General features: G+C 38.6%; 1 protein-coding gene across 1 annotated transcript in view; it reads left to right on the top strand.

Annotated features, from left to right (window-relative positions):
• LOC122788808 (interferon-induced protein with tetratricopeptide repeats 5-like) overlaps nt 1-12272 on the top strand; it is a 114973-nt gene that overhangs the window by 96130 nt on the left and 6571 nt on the right. The window lies entirely within an intron of this gene.

Genomic DNA, 12272 nt, shown 5'->3' with positions numbered 1-12272 from the left:
CTGTACTTCTTCCAAATGTCAGCATTTATTTTTATTATGTAACCTTGTACTTTTCTTTAGCTGACTCAGATTTTGAAATCTTGTACTTTTTTTAACTGACTCAGATTTTTAATTTTTGTATTCTGGTATGTTGTTATTATTTGTATTTCTGGAGCTTTTCTCCCCAGGACGCCATTGAAAATAGGTTCCTTGTGCCCCAATGGACTATCCTGGCAAACAAACTGCAAATAAATAAATGTTTAGTTTACAATATTGCTTAACTGATTCAAACCTATAGCACCTTTTTGTATACTTCCAATTCACACCCATTCCTTATGGTATCTAGATATTTTTTTTTTGAGTTTGGCTTCATTTACTAAGTGACTTACCAACTAATAATAGGCAATATTAGAAACTGCAAGGAGTTATTAAAATATGATACCACGATTGTTAATCTAAGATGCCCTGCAGTAGAACAATTTAGCACTATTCATCATCTATTATTTAAATTTATATTTTGTGTGGTGTGATATGCCATGATAGGAGATGTTAACATTCATTATCAATGTTTATTTATATCATATTATGCCTGATATATTGCTAGTTTCTTGTTAGTAGCTATGAACATAAACAGTATCACCTAAGTACTTAATATTTCAAAAAACAAGTAACTGACAATTGCATGCCATCAGGTAAAACTTTGGATGTTGAGTAAAACATTCTTTCAAATTTGCACTGTAAGCTGCACTTAGTGAGAAATATTCAGTGTTATGTATACTGCTAATTATACAATTAAACATATGCTTTCATATTTCTGTAAATATCTCAATAAATATGTACGCAAAGAGGAATTTCTTGTTGCCATGTGAAAACTTATATCAGGTGCCCAAAAATGTTCTAACAATATATGTTTAAGTTATACAGTTTTCAAGATATGATAAATCGTTTGTGAACGTTTAGCAAACAATACACACACATACACACACACACACACACACACACACACACACACTAGAACATTAAAACCATGGTTTACTGTTTTCATCATAAAATGACATTCTCAGAACCATTGAATAATTGGTTAAAGACAACTTCACTAACTCCCTCCCACATAGAGCTAAAATACTGGATGCTAATACACTGAGGTCCCCCCCTCCAGTGTTAAAAGCTGGCCATCCTCTCTCCTGAATTACAATTCATGTGTGTTATATTTTATTTACATCCTTGAATAATGGGAACCTTTAAGCCCTAACTTCCACTGCACATCACATAGGTTCTAAATTCTTACTCTTCCCTCTAAACTGTCATTCTCTTTTTCATAGTGTTGAAATGCTGACAGTTGCTAAAATCAAAGATAGATTTCTGTCTGCTCATATCTCTATCTTGCCTTTTTACTTTTATTCTGCACTGGTTTCTGCTGTCTGCTCCCTCCACTCTGCTTTCCTTTTACTTTTATTCTCCACTATTTTCTGCTCTCTCCTCCTTCACTGTTAGTGCCTATAATAGTTTCCCACTTAAAAAGACCACTACTACACGTATATGTTTTCCTTAAGAAACAAGTGGACTTTCTGCTCTGCCTTCCTGTTCTACTAAACTCTGTTAGTTGTGCATATTATAAGAACATTAATTTTTAGCTGTCCCTCCCCATAAGCTCCTCACCACAAGCTATAATTTTCAATTTTGCTACATAAAAAACAATAGTGCTTATTGATAGTTTCTGGTGATTTTTGCTGTCTTGAAGTCTGCTCATCACACTTCATTTCCCCTTGCTCCACTCGGGCTCGCTCCACTCGGGCTTACTCCACTTCCCTACCCTACTGCTATTTCTACCCATCCCCACTTTCCTTACATTTATACTCTCTATACCATACCTTTTCCCATTAACTCACACCAAGCAGCTTTCTCCACCAATAACAATCCTCACTGCTTTCTCATAAATATCATAATTTCCTCCCTCCAAGGCTCACCAAATATATCTCTCCTCTCCCTATAACATCCTACTCTACTTCTAACTCCAATAACTCTACTACATATAAGCATATCCCCTGCTCCTCACTATCCTCATTTGTGCATACTCTTACCCATCTTTAAACTTTCACTCCTTATTTCAGAATCACAGCTCATTTTTCATCATACTCCATGCATATATTTTTACCTCTCTTCTCTTCCGTTCTCTATCAACATCTTACCACATCACACTTTCTTATCAAAAACCACCATCCACTCTCTCCATCACTCACATTAATTGCACCACTCTCCACTCACATTTAATCTATCCATCTCTCTATAATTTATCATCTTCACACCTCTTCAAGATCAGCACTTTTTCTAACATCTCACTCTCATCTACTCTGAAGTTAAGAGCATCTGCTACTACAGACTTCTTCACACATGTTATTACTTTCATAGATACAGTTCCCCTGGAGAGGGACATCCATCCCAACCCAGGTCCACCTGTCAGTACCCCTCACAATCACCTACTTTACACCTCACCCCCCTATTTCTCATCCCCCACCCCTCTCCCTTTCCTAAAACATTAAGTACATACTCTTTAAGTATTTAAAGCCTTGTAAATAATATCGCAGAACTGCACTCCTACATTGCTAGCACTTCCCCCCATATCCTAACCCTGTCAGAAACCTGGTTAAAACCACACATCACAAACACTGAAATCTTACCCTCAGATTATAACATCTTTTGCTCTGACAGAATCAAAAAAGGGGTGGAGGTGTTGCTATCCTCTACTCTGACCAACTTAATCTCTCCCCACTTTCCATTTCTATACCTAGCTTTGAACCTGGTGAATGTCCTCTAATCTCACAAAAAAATTGCCATAACCTCTATTTATATCCCCCCAGGGGAGCAATATTCCTACCTTTGAGAACATACTCTAATGGATCGCTCAAAATGTAACCTATGAAACCATCATCCTTGGTAATGTAAACATTGCCTGGAATAAGCTTACAACTATATCTCCTAATCTTAGCATCAACCTTCATGGCTTCCACCAACTCATCACCTCCCCTACTTGCACTAAAAAAACTCTATTAATGGCCCTACCCTAGACTGGATCTTCACCTCAGATTCCAGCCTTTATCATATCCCTGGGATGTTTCCAAAATCCTTAAGTGACCATTTTCCTACCTATTATCCAAAGATACTCACAGAAACCACCCAAAGACCACCTATATAGAGACTGTTTTAAATTTACCAACTTCAATCCAGATACTTTTATCTTCAAATTGTCCAGCATAAACTGGTCCATCCTTCATCTACTCCCTCTGAATGAGGCTGTAAAATCATGCAATCACTTCTTCCTAGACATATTAAATTCACTAGCACCTACCAGAAAAATCAGAATAAAATCTGCCTTTGTCCCTTGGTCACCAAATATACCCATTCCATTATGCATAAAAGAGATAGTGTCTGGAAAACATGGATCAAAATCAAATTCCCTCCCCTATTTCAAAAGTACAAAGAGCTCAGAAATCTTTAAAAAAACTACTTAACAATGATAAGAAGAATTTATTCTGCTCCACCCAATCAAACTTGCAGAATAATCCAGACAAATTTTGGACAACCATTAATACACTTCTTCATCATGGCAACACTACAACACCCAGCCCCTTCCCTCATAACACTGAAACTGAAACAACCACTCTCCTAAACAACTACTTCATAGATACAATCCAAAACTAACTCAAAATAACAACACTTCCTCCACCCGTCCTTCATCTCCCAATAAAACATCTTCAAATAGCTTCTCATGTAAACCAGTTTCCACCACTTACATCAAATCTCTCTTGATCAAACTCAAACCTTGCTCCCCCTTTCCTGACAAACTACCTTCTTACTTGGTCAAAATTGCTGCAAAGTCTATTGCCTATTCTATCTCTATACTCCTAAAAAGATCCATTAATGAAGCCTGTGTCCATGATATATGGAAATCCTTCTTTACAATCTCACTACATAAGGGCAGAAACTCCACCGACCCTTCTAAGTACAGGCCCAATGCCATTTTGTCCCCTATCTCCACAATTCTTGAGAAATGCATATATACCCAGTTACTCAAACATCTACTAGACAATAACCTGCTAACCTCCACCCAACACAATTTTAGACTACGTCATGCTGCTAGGCCAGCTTTCTGGAAATTTGTAAGTAATTCTATGTCATTTGTGAATATTGATATGATTTACAAAGAACTGTATGTTATGTGCTGAGCTTCAAGAATGTAACCACAGCATACCCTGCTGGAACATAGAAGATTAATTTGCAAAACGTAAGAATAGTTGAGATTAAGTTACTTTATAGCTGGGCTATAAACAAAAGATGTTACGTCTCAGTTTCAGTCTGGGAACTGAAGTCAGGTGACAAAAAGTGATGTCATCCAAGCTAACCCAGCAGCAATATTTGGTATTAATTTAAGACTGTCTCAGACAGAGACTGTGCATTTTGTATTTTGTCTTGGACCTACCAAGAACATGCACTCCTCATCACATCTGCACTTGCCTTGCTCTGTAAGCAAGTTCTTAGGGCATAGTAACTCTTTTTATATATAGATAGGAATATAGTAAAGATTGGTTTAGATGTTTTCTGTATTTATTTGAGACTGTCCTGCAATGTTGTTTTAAAATATTTCCTGTGGTTTTGAGCTCTGAAGTTACTGTGTTGATTTATTGAGTATTGTCTTGTTCTTTTAGTATTTATTATTAAATATATTTAAACCTATCTTGGTGGCTGATATTTGTGAGGCATATTTAAGCTCTTAGTGTACTTGCATATGTATTTAGGGACACTGTACAGGCCACTCCTAAATAGCGTTGCAAGTCTTGGTCAGACTGTCATTTGGATTAATAGTAATATTACACAATAGAATTGGACACCCTTTGTTAAGGGTCTTAAGTAGCTGATAATGGGTGGCTAGTGGCATCTGGAACTACTTTATGATCTCAGCAGAAGGGGGCATAGCTAGAAAACCTGCGCCAGCCTTCCCCAGGTGTGTGTGTGCTTGTATATAAATTAAGTCTCAAAGAGTGTGTGTGTCAACTACTTGGCAGGGACACGAAGCACTGATTGGACGGAAAGGGTGCTGGAGGTCTTAGCCAGCCAATCAGCTGAGATCTCAACCCTATAGCTGTGACATTGGGGAGTCTTATTGGGAATCTGGAGAAAGAGGGTGAAACCAATCCCAGACTAACTGTGATCCATGCATGTTCTTAAGAGAAATTGGACTTTTTCTGTGTGAATACTGTAAATAATGCTGCCAGTGATGAGGATTGAGGTTTCTTGATTACTGGGCCAATGTAGGGGCATCACAAGCCCCACCACAATACATCCACTGCATTAATTTCTTTCACCCAAACAGTAGCTGAGGTCTATGATAACTGCATTAATTTCTTTCGCCCAAAGTGTAGCTGAGGTCTATGATAACAACATGCTCATTTCCTGCTTATTCCTTAGTCTCCAAGTTCCAATGAGGCAAACCAAGGTGATTTCTGTAAAACTGGAATAACTTTCCAAAAGGTTGAAGAAAAAAGTCCAATGTTAAGAAACATATCTATTAAAACAACACAAAGCATTCGGGTCTACACCCTTTCTCACACTGAGAAAGGGTGTAGACCCGAAAGCTTTGTGTTGTTTTAATAAAGAAGTTCCTTAACATTGGATTTTTTTTTCAGCCTTTATTCTTCAATCTGTCAAAGGCTTTTGATACTGTTTCTCACTCTAAACTTCTAAATAAACTCTCAGACCTCAACCTCTTCAGCTTCTCAGTAAACTGGATTTCCAACTACCTTTCCAATAAGCAACAATCTATTCCCTGGCACACTGTCTTCTCCCCCTTTCTTCCAGTCAACATAGGATTTCCTCAAGGATCAGTCCTTGGCCCCTTCTTGTTCAATATTTTCAGAACAAACTACATTCTGCTTGCAGACCCTCTACTCTATTACACTATGCCAATAATTCTACACTTATCTCCACCATCCATAGTATTCCTAACCTTTAACACTCACTCAGGGCACCTTCTCATCTGTAAAAACATGGCTCTCTGATAATCAGTTAGTACCAAATCCTAAAAAAAAAAAAAAAAAAAAAAACCTCCTTCTCTTCTTTCACAGAACACTGGCACAAGACAAATTCTCCATTATCATCTCCCTCAACAACACCATCATTAAAACTGAATATCATACCAAACTACTTGGCGCCATAATCAATGAAGTAAAATTTGACCTACATATCCAACAATGCATAGAAAAAAACCCCACCAGAAACTTAGACTACTTTACAAAAATTTAAAATTCCTTACACCTACCTCAAATGTTCTCTGGCTCAGTCACTACTCTTACCATGTCTTCTTTATGCTGCCCCTATGGTAACAAACATTCAGTCTACTCTGTTGTCCAAAGTAGACCAAACATACAATAAAACAGCCAGATTTGCCACAAACCTTCCTTACAATTCTCATCACTGTCTTGCTCTAAAGAAGCTTCAATGGCTTGAATTATCTCAACTACTACTTCCTCAATTACATATCAAGCAGTCTGTTCTCTACAATTCCTCTTCCTGCCCTTCCCTCTCCAACCTAGTATCTTACTATACCCCCTCCATCTCTGCACGAATGACAAACATCTTGACATCTACAAACCCCCCCAAAAATTGTAAAGTCCCTTTACAATTACTCAGCAGCACGTTTGAAACACCACTCCTCCTTAACATAAGAAATATCTCTCAACAACACCAGCATAAAAGAGAGTTAACACACTATCTCCAAAATGCTTGGTCCTGCCCATGCCAAGCTCCTACTTGTCATCTCTGGAGTCTCTACATCCCCTGGTTTGGGCTCACTCCTCTTTAATTCTTTTAAAATGATCTTCTTCTATTTCTTTTACTCTTACTCCTCATTTTTTTTTTATTTTACCATCTGACATGTAATACGTGTTTTTGTACTCTTGCATCATATGGATGAAACTTATAGCACTGTTGTCTCTTTTGTTAAATAACTGATTTTACCTCTTTTACATTGTATATTTTTCTAATGGGAATTTTCACTGGATTATTGAGTTTTTGGCTTTTGTATATAGAGTAGAGCTTGTCTCCTCGAGTTATTGGAATGTACTCTGGACCATTATGTTATTGTATGTTTATTGTATGTTTGTATGTAGATTGGAGCTTTTCTCCTTGGTTCTCCACTGAAAATGGGCCCTTGTCTCAGTTGGACCAACCCAGTTAATAAATGTCAAATAAAATAAAAAGCCTTGCCCAAACACTCCCCTTAAAAAACAATCACAGGAAAACTTGATGTAGATTTATTTATTTATTTTATTTTACATTTATTAACCAGGAAAGTCTGACTGGATACAGGTCCATTTTCAGCAGAGGCCCGGGGAGAAAAGCTCCAACTGTACAAAAACAAGTGTAAATACAGTGAAATTATTACAGTGAGTTATCACAAAACTGAGATTTGTTTAACGATATGTACACACAGGTACATGTTTTTCTCACATACACACAGCAAAGGTTGGAAGCAAGTAGCTGAGAAAGAAATAGTTAAAGATTTCATCTGAAAAAGGAAAACATGTATTAAAGGACGTTATCATACATGGTGTAGTGTTAACTTTTAATCTTTCTAGCAGGTGAGTGATTAACAGCTAGAGAGTCAGAGTTTTATTCCTGTAATAAGGTTCTCATTTATGAATTATGTTTAAGTGGGGGTTAGTCAGGGTTTGTACAGGGACAAAGCCACTGCATTTTTAGGTATTTCCTAAGGGATTTTTTGAATTGGGATAAGGAGGGGTCAGTGGTGAGTTCAGCAGGATGTAGGTTCCAGTTTTTACCAGCAGAGTTGGAGAATAGTGATTCACCAGCTGAATTGTTGGTTTTAACAGTTTGCACTAGCAATTTTTTGGAAGAGTGAAGGGATTTTAGGTTACTGTAGGGGGTAATAATATTTTTCAGTATGGGTGTACTGTCTGGTTGGTAGAGGATTTTGTGAACAACTATTAATTGGTTATATTGCAGTTGATAGGGTAGTTCAGGCCAGTTTAATGCCTGAAGGTTAAGGCAGTAATGGGTTCTATAAGCTGATCCTGTGGCAAATCTGGCAATGTTATTGTAGCACTGAGTTAATTTATTGAGGTTTGATTTGCTTAAGTTTACGAAGATGGGTGAGGCATAAAGAAGGGTCGATAGCAGATGTATATGGGCAATAAAAATTCTAGCAGATGGGGTTAGGAATGGTTTAATCCTGTATAAAGAGCCTCATTTATTATTAACTGTTTTAATAGTTTTGTCTATGTGAGCATCAAACTTGAGGTTGTTGTCGATGATCACTCCCAGTAGTTTAGTACTAGGTTCTGGGGAAATTATGGTACCATTGTTAGATATTATGGTGAGAGGTGGTGAGGGGACCTTGCGAGTGGGGGAGAAGAGTAATAGTTTGATAGTAGTTGGTGACCAGTGAGCCAGTTTTCTACTTTGTTAAAAGTGATTTGGGACAAGAATTGTAAATCTGTGGGGGAGGTGGCAGAGCAGATTAGGGTTGAGTCATCTGCATACTGAATACAAGTTGCATCAGGGATGACTTTGTACAGGTCATTAATGAACATGGAGAATAGGAGAGGACCTAATATAGAACCCTGTGGGACTCCAAGGGTGACTGGTAAAAGGGATAATAGGTTATTCTTCCATAGTACAGCTTGTTGTCTGTCACTTGGGTAAGAATGAAACCAGGTAATTGCTAGGTTATCTATGGAGAGTGATTTTAATGTGTTTAAGAGTAGCTGGTGATTTACCATATCAAATGCCTTGGATAGGTCAAGGAAGAGGGCTGAGGAGAACTTGTTGCCATTACGGTTTTGATTTACTGTATGGGAGAAGGAGAGAAAGGCTGAGGTTGTACTATGGCAAGGTCTAAATCCATGCTGGGAGGGGACTAGGAGAGTGTTTTGATTCAGATAGGCAAGAAATTGCTTGTGGATACATTTTTCCATTATTTTTGCCAAGGGAGACAGAATGGCTATAGACCTATAATTTGAAAGTTCAGTGGAATCTCCCCCTTTATGAAGAGGAACAATGTGGGAGATTTTCCATATGTGGGGGATATAGGTTTCGTAGATAGTTCTATTGATTAAAAACTGATATGGGGCATGCTATTTCATTAGTGGCTTTTTGGAGATATCCTGCAGGTAGTAGGTCTGCTGAAATGGTGGTGGGTTTCAGTTTTTTAAGTTGGGACTTAATAAAAGATGTTGGTGCTGGATCAAGCTTAAAGGGGATCTTATTGTCAGGTGTGGGGTTGGTGGTACTTGGGTATAGGGAGATAGCTTACTGGCTAGGGATTGCACAGTTTCTGTAAAGAAAGTGTTAAAGGTGTTAGCAACAATTTTAAGAGGTTGTTGAAGGGTAGTTAAGGGGGTAGGGGTAGTACATTGGCCTGGGTGGAGAAGTTTGTTTATGCTTGACCAGAATTCTTTTGGTTGATTTTGGTGCTTTTGTTGCAGATTATAGTAGTAATTCTTTTTGTCTAGCATAATAGATTTCTTTGCATCATTTCTCAGCTGTTTATATATAAGGTGGTCTTTTGAGGACTTAGTGGTTCTCCAGGATGTCCATGCTTTGTTTCTGCTAATAATTCTTTGTCTTGCATCATTGGACAGCCATGGTGCTACTTTGTTATTGGTTCTGATAGTGCGTGGGGGAGTATGGTTATCCAGCATAGCAAGAAATGTAGAGTTAAAGTATGAGACCGCTTCATCTAGTGGAAGTAGCCATAGACTGGACCAGTCACATATTAAGTTCATTTTCATCTCATTATTTTAGTTTGAATAACTTCTAATGTTTTAAAGGAAGATTGTTGAGGGATGTCATTTCTTTTCCTGATTATATAGGTCAGGAAGTGATCACTAAAGTCCTCAGGTAGGGTGCCTGTTTTATATATCTGGAGTAGGTTGTTTATTAATATCCAGTCTAGGATACTTTCTTTTTTGTTAGGTTTATTGATTCTGGCTGGGGAAGATATCATCTGGGAGAAGCCATGCAAATTTATATGGGTGGAGGGGAAATCTGAAGAGCAAGTATTCCAGTTGATATTAACATCCTGAGAATAATAGTTTCCTGGGGGCAGTTAGTGGAAAGCCATTGGAGGATACCCTCCAAGATATTTGTGTTGTCACCTGAGGTATATAGATACATGCAATGTTTACAGATTTGCATTTGTTGAGTTGGACCTTTGTGATGAGTATTTCTGCATTGTTAGTAAACAAGGCATTTGGGGTACTAGTTTTGGATACTTCCAGAGTGGATTTATACAAGATGGCTACCCCCCCCTCCTTTCTTAGATATGCGATCAAGTCTTAATATATTGTGCCCTGGGGATATAATCTCATTATCAATAGTAGTAGGCTTGAGCCAGGTCTTGGTAAGGCATAGTATATCAGAGGAGTGGACATCTAGGAGGGCATGTAAGTAGTCAATTTTCTTGTTTATATTTCTAATGTTTAGGTGACACACTAAGAGTGAGTTGGGGGCATTATTTGAGTTTCGTAGGCTAGTATGGGTATTATTTGTGGGGCTGACAGTAACAGGTGGGGTTGGGCCTGGGTTAGGGTGGATGTCACCATCTACTATGAGGTTAGGTAGTAGGAGTTTTAATAATTGTTTGTGGTAGCATTTAGTTCTAGGATTAATATATGAAGCATGAATGGGATGCTGAGTTTTTGCAATAGAAGAGTTTGATGAGAGGTGGGGTAGTGGTTGGTTAGAATTATGTGGCTGATTAGTAGCACTGGTTTTGGTTCTAGTGTAGTGGGTGCCAGGGAGGTGTTGGTATTCATAGGCTGTGAGAAGATAGAGAATTATAAGTGGGGGTATTAGGCAGTAAATAGGATTAGAGTTTGAAGATTTATTAAAAGTATGTGGAGGTATTGTAGGGGTATTTGAGTAATGCTTGTTTAAAACAGAGTTGAGGTGTTTATAATTAGCATATAGTGAGAGACTGGAGAGAGTTGGAGTAATAGGGCTGGGTCCTGTGAGTGATTGGTTAATGCTGATTGATTCTGATGAGTAGGAGTGGTATCAGATGAAAGGGAGTGGCAAGGTGATAATAAGTGTAGAACACCTGGGCGGGTGAGAATTGGGGGCAGGGTAGGGGAGCAGAGTGAGCCCACAAGGCAAATGGAGCGGGTAGAGCCAAAAGAAGAAGAAGATTGAGGAGAACAATCAGTGGAGTGCTGAAGTCTGAAGGTAAGTGAGTTGAGATATATAAGAAGGAAAGAGGCTTAAAAAAAGAAGTGGGATTATAGTAGAGAGATATAAGAAAATATTCCTATGGTTATACTGGGACCACAGTGTGAGATAGAACAATAACAAAGAGATGACTAAGAACTGTGTTAGGGGGATTCGATGAAGAAGAGGTAAAGGGATTTACAGACCCTACAGCTAATAGTATGTAGCCACCTAGTGGGCAGGCTGAGCACTTGGATGCACTAATAGTATGGAGCCACCTACAGGGCAGTGGGCTACTTGCATGCAAGCACCCTGCTGGGGATTCCTATGAAGCAAGGCAGAAAAGCTACGTCAAAAGATGGTGCCTTTCTACATCAGGCTTTTTGATACCTCTGTAATTAAGCAGAAGTGGGAGGGGAGGTGTGCAGGTTTAAGGTGGGGGAAGGGATAGACACAAAGTAATGCAAGGTTGAGAGTCCAAAAAACTGGACTAAGCCAGCTGCTAAAAAGAAAACAGGAAAACCAAGCTAAGTTAATTGCAGGTCACTGTGGTGCAGTATTTACCTAATAACTACAAATGTTATACTACTAATCTAGTTCAGAGTGGTAAAAAGGATGACCACTTCTGCAGGGGAAAACAAAAGAAGTATGTGCTGCAGGTACATAGGTAAACTTTTTCCAAGAGAAAGTAGTTTTAAGTAATTGACCTAGGAGTAGTATAGGAAGAGAGAAATGGGGGGGGGGTGGCAGTAGTGTGCATGCGTACAGTGAAAGGGGAAACAGTCTTCAGTTTGGAGGACAGATTAAATATAACTCTAACATACACTAGTGTAGCTGAAAGCACTTTAGTGTTCCACCGATGCAGGGTCTCACAGTGCAGGGCAACAAGACAGCCTTGAGTTGAAAGGAGGTTGGCCAAGACACAGGATGGAACTTTTGCTGATGGGAACTAGTGTAGCTGAAAGCACTTTAGTGTTCCACCAATGCAGGGTCTCACAGTGCAGTGCAACAAGATAGCCTTGGGTTGATTGGAGGTTGGCCAAGCTACAGGATGTAACTTTTGTGAGGGG

The sequence above is a fragment of the Protopterus annectens genome, chromosome 14.part0, assembly GCF_019279795.1.
Source record: "Protopterus annectens isolate FY-2018-M chromosome 14.part0, PAN1.0, whole genome shotgun sequence".
In the NCBI taxonomy this organism is placed as follows: domain Eukaryota; kingdom Metazoa; phylum Chordata; order Ceratodontiformes; family Protopteridae; genus Protopterus; species Protopterus annectens.
Note: the sequence above shows the minus strand (reverse complement) of the source record. Positions and strands in the feature narration are given on the sequence as shown.